At 37.6% G+C, this 11,216-nt stretch overlaps 1 pseudogene; it reads left to right on the plus strand.

Moving 5' to 3' along the window:
- The first annotated feature begins 269 nt into the window (after positions 1-269).
- Positions 270-894, plus strand: LOC110200261 (ferritin heavy chain pseudogene; annotated as a pseudogene).
- Positions 895-11,216: the final 10,322 nt, after the last annotated feature.

Raw genomic sequence — 11,216 nt, forward strand, 5'->3', positions numbered from 1 at the left:
TTTAAATCCTGTAATTTGCAGAAAGAAGATGATTGGCCAGAAGCGCAGGGAAGGGGAGTCGCTGCGGTTTCCTGCTTCAACAATGCTTGAACGGAACCCGCTGCTCGATTCCCGGCCGGAGCCGCCCTTAGCCACCTGTCCACTTTCACCTCCACTAACCAACACTTCTTCCGTCCTCCCGTTCGAGCAGCAGCCGCCCGCGGCCGCCGCCGCCGCAGCCGGCGCCGCCCCAGCCTCAGCCGCAGCCGCTGCGCAGCCGCCTCCTCCCGCCTCCTTCTTCTCCTCCTCCTCCTCCTCCTCTTCGCCGCCTCCGCCATCTCCGCCGCCATGACGACCTCGTCCCCCTCTCAGGTGCGACAGAACTACCACCAGGACTCGGAGGCCGCCATCAACCGGCAGATCAACCTGGAGCTGTACGCCTCCTACGTCTACCTGTCCATGTCTTACTACTTCGACCGAGATGATGTGGCTTTGAAGAACTTTGCCAAATATTTCCTACACCAATCCCACGAGGAGAGGGAGCATGCTGAGAAGCTGATGAAACTGCAAAACCAGCGAGGTGGTCAGATCTTCCTGCAAGACATCAAGAAACCAGACCGAGATGACTGGGAGAATGGGCTGAAAGCAATGGAGCGTGCTCTGCACTTGGAAAAAAATGTCAATCAGTCTTTACTGGAATTGCACAAGCTGGCAACTGACAAGAACGACCCCCATTTATGTGATTTCATCGAAACCCACTACCTGGACGAACAGGTAAAGTCCATCAAACAACTGGGTGATCACGTAACCAACCTGCGCAAAATGGGGGCCCCTGATTCTGGCACGGCGGAATATCTTTTTGACAAGCACACTCTTGGAGACAGTGGCAACGAGAGCTAAACCACACGTGGCTTCCCCCACACTTGGGAACTGTGGGAGTGACTCCTACTGTCTTTCAGTGCATGCATATTTTGGTTATCTGACCTTTTCATAATCTGTACCAAAAAACTACCACCATTTATATCCAATAAAGTGACTTGGTACTGATGGAAAAAAAAAAGATGATTAAAGATCTTATACTACATTCAATTTGACCTCTCATTGACAAAGCTATTGGTACTGCTGTTAACATTATTATATTAAAAGAAAAAAAAAGAACAACCAACCAACCAACCAAGAACACATATACCTCTGCTATTGCTCTTTGTTCTTCATTCTTGAAGAGGGCTACGACTTGGGGGAGGTAATGCCATGTCTTGCAAGTGAATTGGATTTAAGTGAGAGGGGTGCAATGTTACCAGCCTCACTTTCTCCTCCAGAGACCTCTGCTGTAGGAAGAATGAAACACCTAGCTTCGATGCCAGTCTCAAGGTATGAAGTCTAGAAAAGGGTAAAGAGGACTCCAGAATGTGCTGAAGTGAGGGACAACAAAGAAGTGACAGGAAGGCCAGCTAGGAATTGCAGGAACATTTATCTCTCTGGACAAATTGTAATCGGTTCACAATAAAACTCCTACGTTTGGAAATGTCATTTTAACAGACTACACGTTTTACAGTATGAATGCCATAGCAGTAATCTGCAGTTTCTAATGTGCCTGATGTACAGATAATGGTGGTCATTCTCATTGTCTTCACAATGTTCTCTTGACTTAAATGTTCTGTAAACGTGTCAGCTTCCATTGTGCACTCATTAAGTCTCCAGCTTAGCAGTCTCAGCAATTTCCTACTGCCTTTCTGCTTTGCCCCTATGTCACAGACAGCTAAGAAAACAGCTCAAGATTGCCATCTCTGGGTGTGTCTTTCTTCCAATTTCTCTGGGCTCCCTTATTTCATAGCATTTGCTGATTTCTATTCTCTGAACCCCAGTGAGAGATAGTCTAGGAAGGAATAAATATATTTGTTATATAACTTTTATTCCAGAAGGTAGTCAGTTTACTGTTGTTTGAAGTTGAATGACTTGGGTTCAAATTCTGGCTTTGTCATTTGCTAGGTATGTGACTCTGGTCAAGACCCTTAACCTTTCTGGATCTCAGTTTCCTAGTTGAGAAAAATGATTGGTATTGAATTTGATGACCCCCTAGGGCCCATTTGATTTCTTAACTTCTGTGTTCTGTGTTCAACCAACAGCATTTATTAAACTTTTCCTATGGGCCAGGCACTGTGGATTTTCACCAACTACTCAAGATGTGGGGGTGGGGCTGGGAGTGGGAAATGGTAACAAAGGTGGTGGGGTAGGGAGAAGGCATTAATATGGTACCTGTTCTCAAGAAACTTAAAATCTAGATAGCTGGATAATACAGAGAAGCCAGCTAGGGATTGCAGGAAAATCTATCATTTCTCTCTCTGGACAGATTCTGACTTACAACAAAACTCCTACTTCTAGGAAATGCCATTTTAATAAGCTACAAGTTTCAAGGTGTGAATGCCATGGAGGTAACCTGCAGTTTCTGATGAGCTGGATGAACAGATAATGGCAGGCATTTTCAATGTCTTCACAATGTTCTCTTGGCTTAAATTTACATCAACATATATTCATATATTTCAAGGAAATGATATGCTATATCACTAGATTATACACACATATGTATATGCATGTCTATGTGTGTGCATATCTAGCCATACTTTAAAATATCCATGATTTCATCAATGTAGGCATTTCCTCTGCTGACACTAGAGCCCTTAATAAAGAATCTTCTTTATGACTTGTAATAGCTAAAAAATTCTGTCACCTGATTTCCAGCCATCGAGGCAAAAGGTTCTCAGAACTTACTTCCACTGCTGCTTTGAACAATAGGAAGGTGAAAGCCTACTTGAAGCTGGCTTAGTAAGGACTTGTGCTTTGCTGGCCTAACTTTTGAGAACTGAGGGCTACCTCCACACCATAAGCTGGCATCAAATGAGGAGCTAGCAAAGGAAAACGCAGAAAATCATTGCTAAGCATAGAGTAAGGCATTGTAAGTGTTGAGAAGTTCAGTGAATGTCAAGACTGAAGGGCATGGAGCACTGGGGCTGGAGGCAGGAAGACTATCTTCCTGAGTTCAGATCTGGCCTCAGATACTTACTAACTGTGTAACCTGGGAAATTCACTTAATGCTATTTGCCTCAGTTTCCTCATTTATAAAATGAGCTGGAGAAGGAAATGGCAAACTACTCTAGTATCTTTGCCTGCAAAAAATCAAATTGGGGTCACAAAGAGTCAGACATCACTGAAAACAACTGAACAACAAAAGGGCACTGTCTTGTGTTGCTACAACTCTTCATTGAGTGCCTTGCATGACAATGGTGGGTGTTCAGTAAATATTTTTTGAGTAAATGCATGGTCAGGAAGTGTAGATGTGAGAGTGAAGGATTCTCACTCTCCAGTACTCATTTGCAAGACGGCCTGAAGGAATCATAAAAAAGTACCATTTGAAAAGTATCTGATTTGACTAAAGAGATCAGCTACTTGGGCACTGAAAACAATTTAAGTTTCCCAGGGGCCATAGGTGGAGGATTCATTGTCTTCATAATATGGCTGTCTATGGTCTATGACTTTTCATAGACCAAGGAAGAGGAGAGAGGATGAGTAGGTCTCAGGTTATCTGAGGCAAAGCCCTTCCTGCCTTCAGAGACTAGATGATATTCCTTTTGGAGCATGTGGTGTAGTGGGGAGGTACCAGAAAAACCTGGATTCACGTCCTGCCTTAGACATATTTTGGGTGTCTGATGGTGGGCATATCACTGAACCTCTCTGTACCTCCATTTGCTTATCTGCGAAATAAGGGGATTTAACTCAATGGTCTCTATGAGACCCTATACCTTGAAAACCTACGATTCTTTGAATTACATTGCTAAATGTGCCTGAAGGCTTGTGTGTGTGTGTGTGTGTGTGTGTGTGTGTGTGTGTGTGTGTGTGTGTGTCTGTGTCTGTGTAGCAGGCTGAGGGGGAGGGCATGCTTTTCAAATTCTAAAACAGGCTAGGAGAAGAAACAGACAGGGATCTCTTTTCATAAAACTTTCCTGTCCTCTGGAAGTTCAGATCTGTCACATAGCATAAATTTAGTTGTCCTCAAGTATCTTCCTGGCTTTTTAAGCATCCTCCTGGCAAAGCTATCCAATTTTTAATTTTTAAAAGAAAATCTTTGTATCCATCATTCTGATCTTAACTGATTCTACTAAAACCTCATTTTGCTATATTGAATGGTGCCAGATAATCATTTCTACTCACTCCCAATGTGAGCTTTTATATTATATGGAACCCAGAAATGAGAGAGGGTATAAATTGTCCCACTCAGTAGCATCCATCAATCAACATCTATTGAGTGACAAAGATATGCCAGACATTCTGCCTGTTACTGGGGATACAAAGTCAAAAATAAGATGGCATCTGCTCTCCAGGAGCTATAACACCAAGTAAACTGTCTCATACATGCATATGAAGAAACAAAGTATATAGGAAGAAAAGAGAAGTTAATTTGGATCAGAACATTCTAGAACTGTATGACAACAATAGATGATGATATGTACCAGGGATGGGGAACCTGCAGCCTCAAGGCCAAATGTGGCTCTCTAAATCCTCAAGTGTGGCCCTAGGGCCTAGAGGGCCAAAGGCAGCAGATTTCCCACCCTTGATTATGTACCTAGTTCTTTCAGTTTGCAAAGCACTTGAGATGCATTTTAATCTCATTTATCTTTAACAACAATCCTCTGAGCTAGATGATATTATTATCCTTAGAGAAGAGAAAATTGAGGCTCAGAGAGTTTAAGGAATTTGCTGAGGCTTACATAGCAACCAGTAAATCTCTTAATTGGAATTTGAATCCAAGTCCTTCTGACTCAAGTCCAACTTCTGTCCACTTTGTCATGCTGCCTATCAGTTAAGGACAGTAGCTTTATAGATCTGCTCTTTCGTTTCCCTTCCCAGTTCTCCTCCCAAATGAGTATAGTTTTTTAGCAGTTAACTTTGAGATGATCAGTCAGTCAACAAGTTTTCATTGTGTTTACAGACGACCTTAGACACTATAAAAACAAGTGAAGAAAACTAGACCTGAATACTTTGCCTCAAGATATTTGACTTCCTATGAATTATGAATCTCCACCCCCCCAACTCTGAAATTACCTCATTCCTCCTCCATTTGCTATGGTGATTTTCTTCTGATCTTGAAGGCAGGATAGATAGAAGGTAGGGGGAAGGGGGAGGGAGAAGGGAGAAGAGAGAATGAAAAAGAACTAACTCCAGAGGAAGATGATTTAAGCAATGAGCTCAAATGTCACAGCCCTCTGCTATGGCTGTTGTTCGGTCTGTCAGATTTCTGAACTCAGGCCAAATAACTATCATAGTCTGTGCTTCATAAGTTTGTATTGCCAACAATTTCTGTAACTATGGATTTAATGACCAAGAGCTTGATGAAAACAGTTACAAGAACATGATCCAGAAGGGAGATAAAAAAAAATCCTTCACCAAAGGGGAGATGACATCAAAAGAATGTAACTGCCCCTAGGAAACAATGATCATTGTCCAAGAGAGTAGCAGATATACAAGTAGACACATAGAGTAATGAGCTTGGATTTATATCTTGCAATCATATTTTAGAGCATATTATATAGGATATCTTATATCAAGGCATTTATAAATCATTTTCTTTTCCATTTGGAACCAATTTCCTACTTAGTGAAAGCACTTAGTTCATTAAAGTGAATTTTATATCTTCCATGGTCATGCTCTTCATTCCATTTGCTATTTACTGCTCTCACCCCAAATTCCAAATCAGAGGAAACCTACTGATTTTAAAAGAGAAAGAAATAAGTCAGGAGAAGAGTTTGATGGGGTCATAATGTACTTTTCAGCTGTATTGTGGCTTGTGTGGAAGATAATGTTATTTTTAAGTAACTTAATGCTATAATAAGCATTCCACTGGAAACACAATTCTCTATGCAGTGTCTCCATACTTAACTTTAACCTTAATCGACAATATGCAATACCAGCTATGGAAAATAATATTTTATTTACCAAAAAGAGGGAGAAGAGCAAACAATGTCCAAGAATCTCAAAATTATAATGGGATATGATGGTATTGGGGAAAGTAAACTTCTTTCTGTGTCAAAATAAGCAAAATAAGTCTAATAGATTAAAAAAAAATGAAACTAGTCCTTGTCCTCCTAGAAATGGAAAGATTAGCATTTGTTGTTGGCATTCCAGAGTGAATCCCATCAAGTATTTGACCTACTGGAGATTAAAATAGCTGTCATCTGATGAATATGTAGAAGAAATACCCATTTCTCTGCTTATGGAGTCACAGAGTCTGACCCTGGACTTAACCTAGTGTATGTGAATTGGTCATCCTGACTTCACAATGTCCCTTTTTTAATCCATTCTTCTGGCCTGGCATTTACCCAACTACCAATGGACTATTTTTAGTGGACTCTTTGTGTGACCTGCAAGAGATTAGCATTGAGTATATACAATTCAGGAGACCCTTCCCATTTGCATGAGGTAGTCTCTAAAGATCTCCACAAATTGGGAAATACCTATTGATTCTGATAGAAAATTCTTCCAAGGGCTGCTCAAATTTCAGTCCAATACTCACCTTAACTTCAATGTGCTTTCTACCAATACAATTATAAGGTAGGTCTCAATTAGAAAATAATTCAATAATTACTTTGAAGCTTCTGCTTCACACAAGGAGAAATATCAGCTTCCTTTTTAACAACGATATTAAACATCAGTTTTAAAAATCACTAGCAATTAGAAACAAAAAAACACAGGAGACAAAAGCATAGGATTATGGATCAAGAATGGAAGAGACCTCAAAGGCCATCTGGTCTACCCCTCTCCATGAGGAAATGGAGGCCTATAGAGATGAGGTATCTTTTTTTTTTCTTTTTTGAGATGAGGTATCTTGCCTGTTCTTAACAGGTAGTTAATGTTAGAGGTAAGATTTGAAGCCAGGTTCTCTTACTCATTATATCATAGATTTAGAGCTGGAAGGGACCTATCATTCAGTAATAAAATTCAGTAATGGAACTCTTCTTGATCTTATGGACTACAGTATACCAATAATGCCCTCGGGATTTTCTTGGTAAAGATACTGGAGTGGTTTGCTTTTCCTTCTCCAGTGGATTCCAGCAAACAGAGGTTAAGTGACTTGCCTGGGGTCAAACATCTACTAAATGTCTGGGAGGGGATTTGAAGTCAGTTCCTCCTGACCCTAGGCCCAGCACTCTATCGGTTCCAACTCTTTCATTTTACTGATAAGTAAACTAGCTCAGAATAGTCAAGTGATTTGCCCAAGGTGACACAGGTGGTATATATCAGAGGTGGAATTTGAATTGCAAACACATTAAAATTTGGCCAAAAATAAAACAACATATCAACAAATAAACCAAAGTAAAGATGTATGTCTATACCCGATAGATCCTAATTATGACTTTTCATTTGTCACATGGGTGATATCAACATTTGTTTCTCTCCTCTCCAAGAAGAAACACGTTTTAAAATATCTTAGTTGGGTCCCTAATTCACAAATTACATGGATTCTGAATATGAGGCTCAAGGTTCTTCACTGGATAAAAGAACTCATTTATCTTCATACTATCTTAATGGTTTTAGACTCAAATATCAATCTTCCCAAACTTCCTTTGTTTGGAATCTTTCACATGATAAAACCACTTGTACATGATTCATATTTACTGAAAATGGTTCCCTCAAAGTAAAGAATAGGAGAGCACCAACTGGAATGTGATTTGTGCCCTTAGAACAGTTTTTTAGCTTTGTAAAGCGAAAGGGACCAATTTCTTAGAAAGGAGAGTGATTTCATATACCTTGGTATGGACAATGAGAAGTTAAACCCTCTGGATAGAGACCATCTTTCCTTTTACACTAGAGCCCTAACCCTAGCCAGCCTAGTAAAACTTTTGTATCAGGGACATGGCTTCACCATTTTTCTGATTTTTAGAACACATAAATATGGATGAGTGGAATATGAAAAAAATCATCAAAGATTGCAAATACAATTGAGACCAGATGCCCACAACCCTGATTTGGAGAAATAGTTTACTATTCCCAACAGAATGCTGAAATCATATCCATACAGACAATCAGTTCAACTTTCTTGACTCAACTAATAGTTAGCAATTGGCTTGACCATGTTTAAATGGAATAGCCTATTTGTTTGGTTGACCTAAGTAGCTAACTGAGTCCAAATGGTTGAACCAGTTGTAAACACAAATATAACCTCAATTCTAAATGTTTAGACTTCATGATTGTAATAATGTTAATTTTAAGGGAGGGTGCCTTTAGAATGTCTGATTAATGTCTATGCTAGTTTATTACAAACAATTAGCAAAAACTATCTGTTTCTAAATAAACGGTTCTATGTTGGACCTATCCCACACCCCCTTTCTCTTTATTGTATCACAAATGAAATTCAGTCTTTCAAAATATACTTATCTCCCAGGTGGAATCAGGAGGAGTTGTGCAAAAATTTTTGAGAGTAAAATTTTTATGAATTATTTCTTCATTCATTATAATTATGATATTTACAACACTTCAAATTCTTTCTCTGCTGCTCCATTTTTTACCTGTCAAGGAACCCTAGAGAAGGTAGGCCATATGCTGATAATGATGAAGAAAACATATAAATTATTTCCTCCCCTAGCATAGTACTGTGTACATACCAGGCATTTAAACATTGGTTTTTTTTTTAATGACTAAATGGGGAAATATTAATTAAATGAATACTCTGACAGGTTCTGTACAATGAATCAAATACAAACTACCTGATTTTCATAGAATCTCACAATCTCAGAAGCCATCTAGTTGAAAATGAGCTAGAAGAAGAATTCTTTCTTTAGCCATATTGACCAGTGAGCATCCACTCAATTTGGAGCTTTCTTTCTAGTAAGGAGGAACCCATTACCTCTTCAGGAAACAAACAAACAAACAAACAAACAAAACTTTTACATTTTTAGATAGCTCAATTATTAGAAGGATAACCTTATATAGAACCAATATTTGCATTCCTGCCCCTTCCACCCATTTCTCTTAGATTTATCTCCACCTCCCTGAGGCAACATAGAACACTGTTAGTCTCTCATCCTGCATCCTTTCATTGCTTGAAGATTACTTTTTTTTTTTCCTCTTCTATGTCTTCTCACTTCCAAGCATGATTTCAAGGTGTGTGATAACCCTGGCCACTCTCCTTTGAATAATTTGAAACTTCACAAAGTCCTTTTGAAAATGTGGTGTTCGATTAAATACAATATTCTAAATGTGTTGTGACTGGGGGAATTTGACAGAGCTATTAACTCTCTTTCTGGTCACTGTACTCTCCTAATATGCCCTAAGTTTCCATTTAGTATTTTGAAAGCAATTTCTCACTATCACTATTATATTGTCATTTATTTTGGGCTTTCTATGCACCAAAACCCTCAGATCTTTCCTAGAGGAATGCTGTCAAGTCACACATTCCTTGATCTTAGATTTCTAAAATTAATGTCTTGAGTCCAAAAGCAGAACTTTGCATTTATTTCTATTAAATTTCTTATTAGAGTCAGACCAATATTTAAATCTGTGCAGATCTTTTTGAATTTTGAATTTGTTAATCAAACTTTCAACTCTCCCTCCCAGCTTTAAGCTATCTGTAAATTTAAGAAGAATGTTACTACGTCTTTATCTAGTCTTTTATTAAAAATATTAAACAGCACTAGGTCAAAGAATCATCCTAAAGATACCATTTGACTCAATTCAATTAAACAAATTCATTATGTGTCTACTATATGCTGAAAGGAAAAACAGATACCAAATATCAGTAATAAACTTGATGTGCTGCAAATAATCTAGCATCCATATTCATAAAACAAACCTTAATTAAACTACAATAAGACATAGATAGCAACATAATAGTGATAGGAGTTTTCAATATGCCTCTCTCAGTTTTATATGTCTAACAGAAAGACAAACAAAAGGGAAAATGTGGAACTGAACAAATTGCTCAAGATACTGGAGTTAAAAGATTTATTTAATAGTCTACATGGGACAGCAAAAGAATATACATATTTCAAAGCACGAATAGAACTTTTAAAAATAACCATATATTAGGACATTGCGGTATTGCAAACAAATGTTAAAAGGCAGAAACAATTAATACATCCTTTATAAACCATAATGCAATAATAATTATCATTGGCACAAGTATCACAAATAAACAAAAAAAATCTAAAAAGGAGATTTGACAATGAAATCCCAAATGATGAGTAGACTAAAAAACAAATTATAGAATGAATTAATAGTTATGTGAAAAAAATGACAATGGTGAAACAACATGCAAAAAATTTTGGGATATAGCTAAATTAGTCCTCACTGGAAAAATCATATCTCAGGAAATATATATTAATGAAAAAGAGAGAATTAATAAACTGAATATTCATTTTCAAAATTAGAAAGCCAACAAATAAGCAGATTGAAAATAAGCACAAAAAGGATAAATTGGAAACAAAAAATAGGAATGATAAAACTAAAAGCTTGCTCATTAAAATATTAATATAATTAATAAACCTTTTGGTAGTCAGATTGAAACAGAGAGTAGAAAACCAAATTAATAAAATAGCAAATGAGAAAAGTTAAATCACGACAAAACTAAAAGAAATAAAAAGAATAATCAGGGCATATTATGCACAGCTGTAGGCTAACAAAATTGAGAACACAAAAGAAATAGAAGATTACCTTCAAAAATATAAAATTTTAAATCTATCAGAGGTAGAGTTAGAGATCTTAAATAACTCATCTCAGAAAAAGAAATAGAACTAGTGTAAAGAAACTACCAAAGAGGGAAAAAAACAAACTCCTGGTCCTGGTGGATTCACAGCATAATTTAAAGAACTATGGGTACTCATACTTCATGAATTATTCTCAGGAACTGAAAAAGAAATCACTCTATCAGAATCATTTTATGAAACAAAGTCCTGATAAACAAATCAGGGAAAGGTAAAAATCAAAATGAAAATTATAGGCCAATCTCTTTGATGAATATTGACTCAAAAATTGTAAGCAAAATCCTACCAGACTACAGTAATTTACCCAAGGAATCATTCATTGTGTCCAACTGGGATTTATATTATGGATTAAAAAACTTTCAATGTTAGGAAAATAATCAAAATTATTAATCATATTAAAACCAGAGGATCAAAAACTAGATGATCATCTCAATAGATGCACAAAAAAGTCTTTTATAAAGTATAATATGCTTTTATGATAAAAAT

Source organism: Phascolarctos cinereus, unplaced genomic scaffold (genome assembly GCF_003287225.1).
Source record: "Phascolarctos cinereus isolate Bilbo 61053 unplaced genomic scaffold, phaCin_HiC Scaffold_7;HRSCAF=346, whole genome shotgun sequence".
In the NCBI taxonomy this organism is placed as follows: domain Eukaryota; kingdom Metazoa; phylum Chordata; class Mammalia; order Diprotodontia; family Phascolarctidae; genus Phascolarctos; species Phascolarctos cinereus.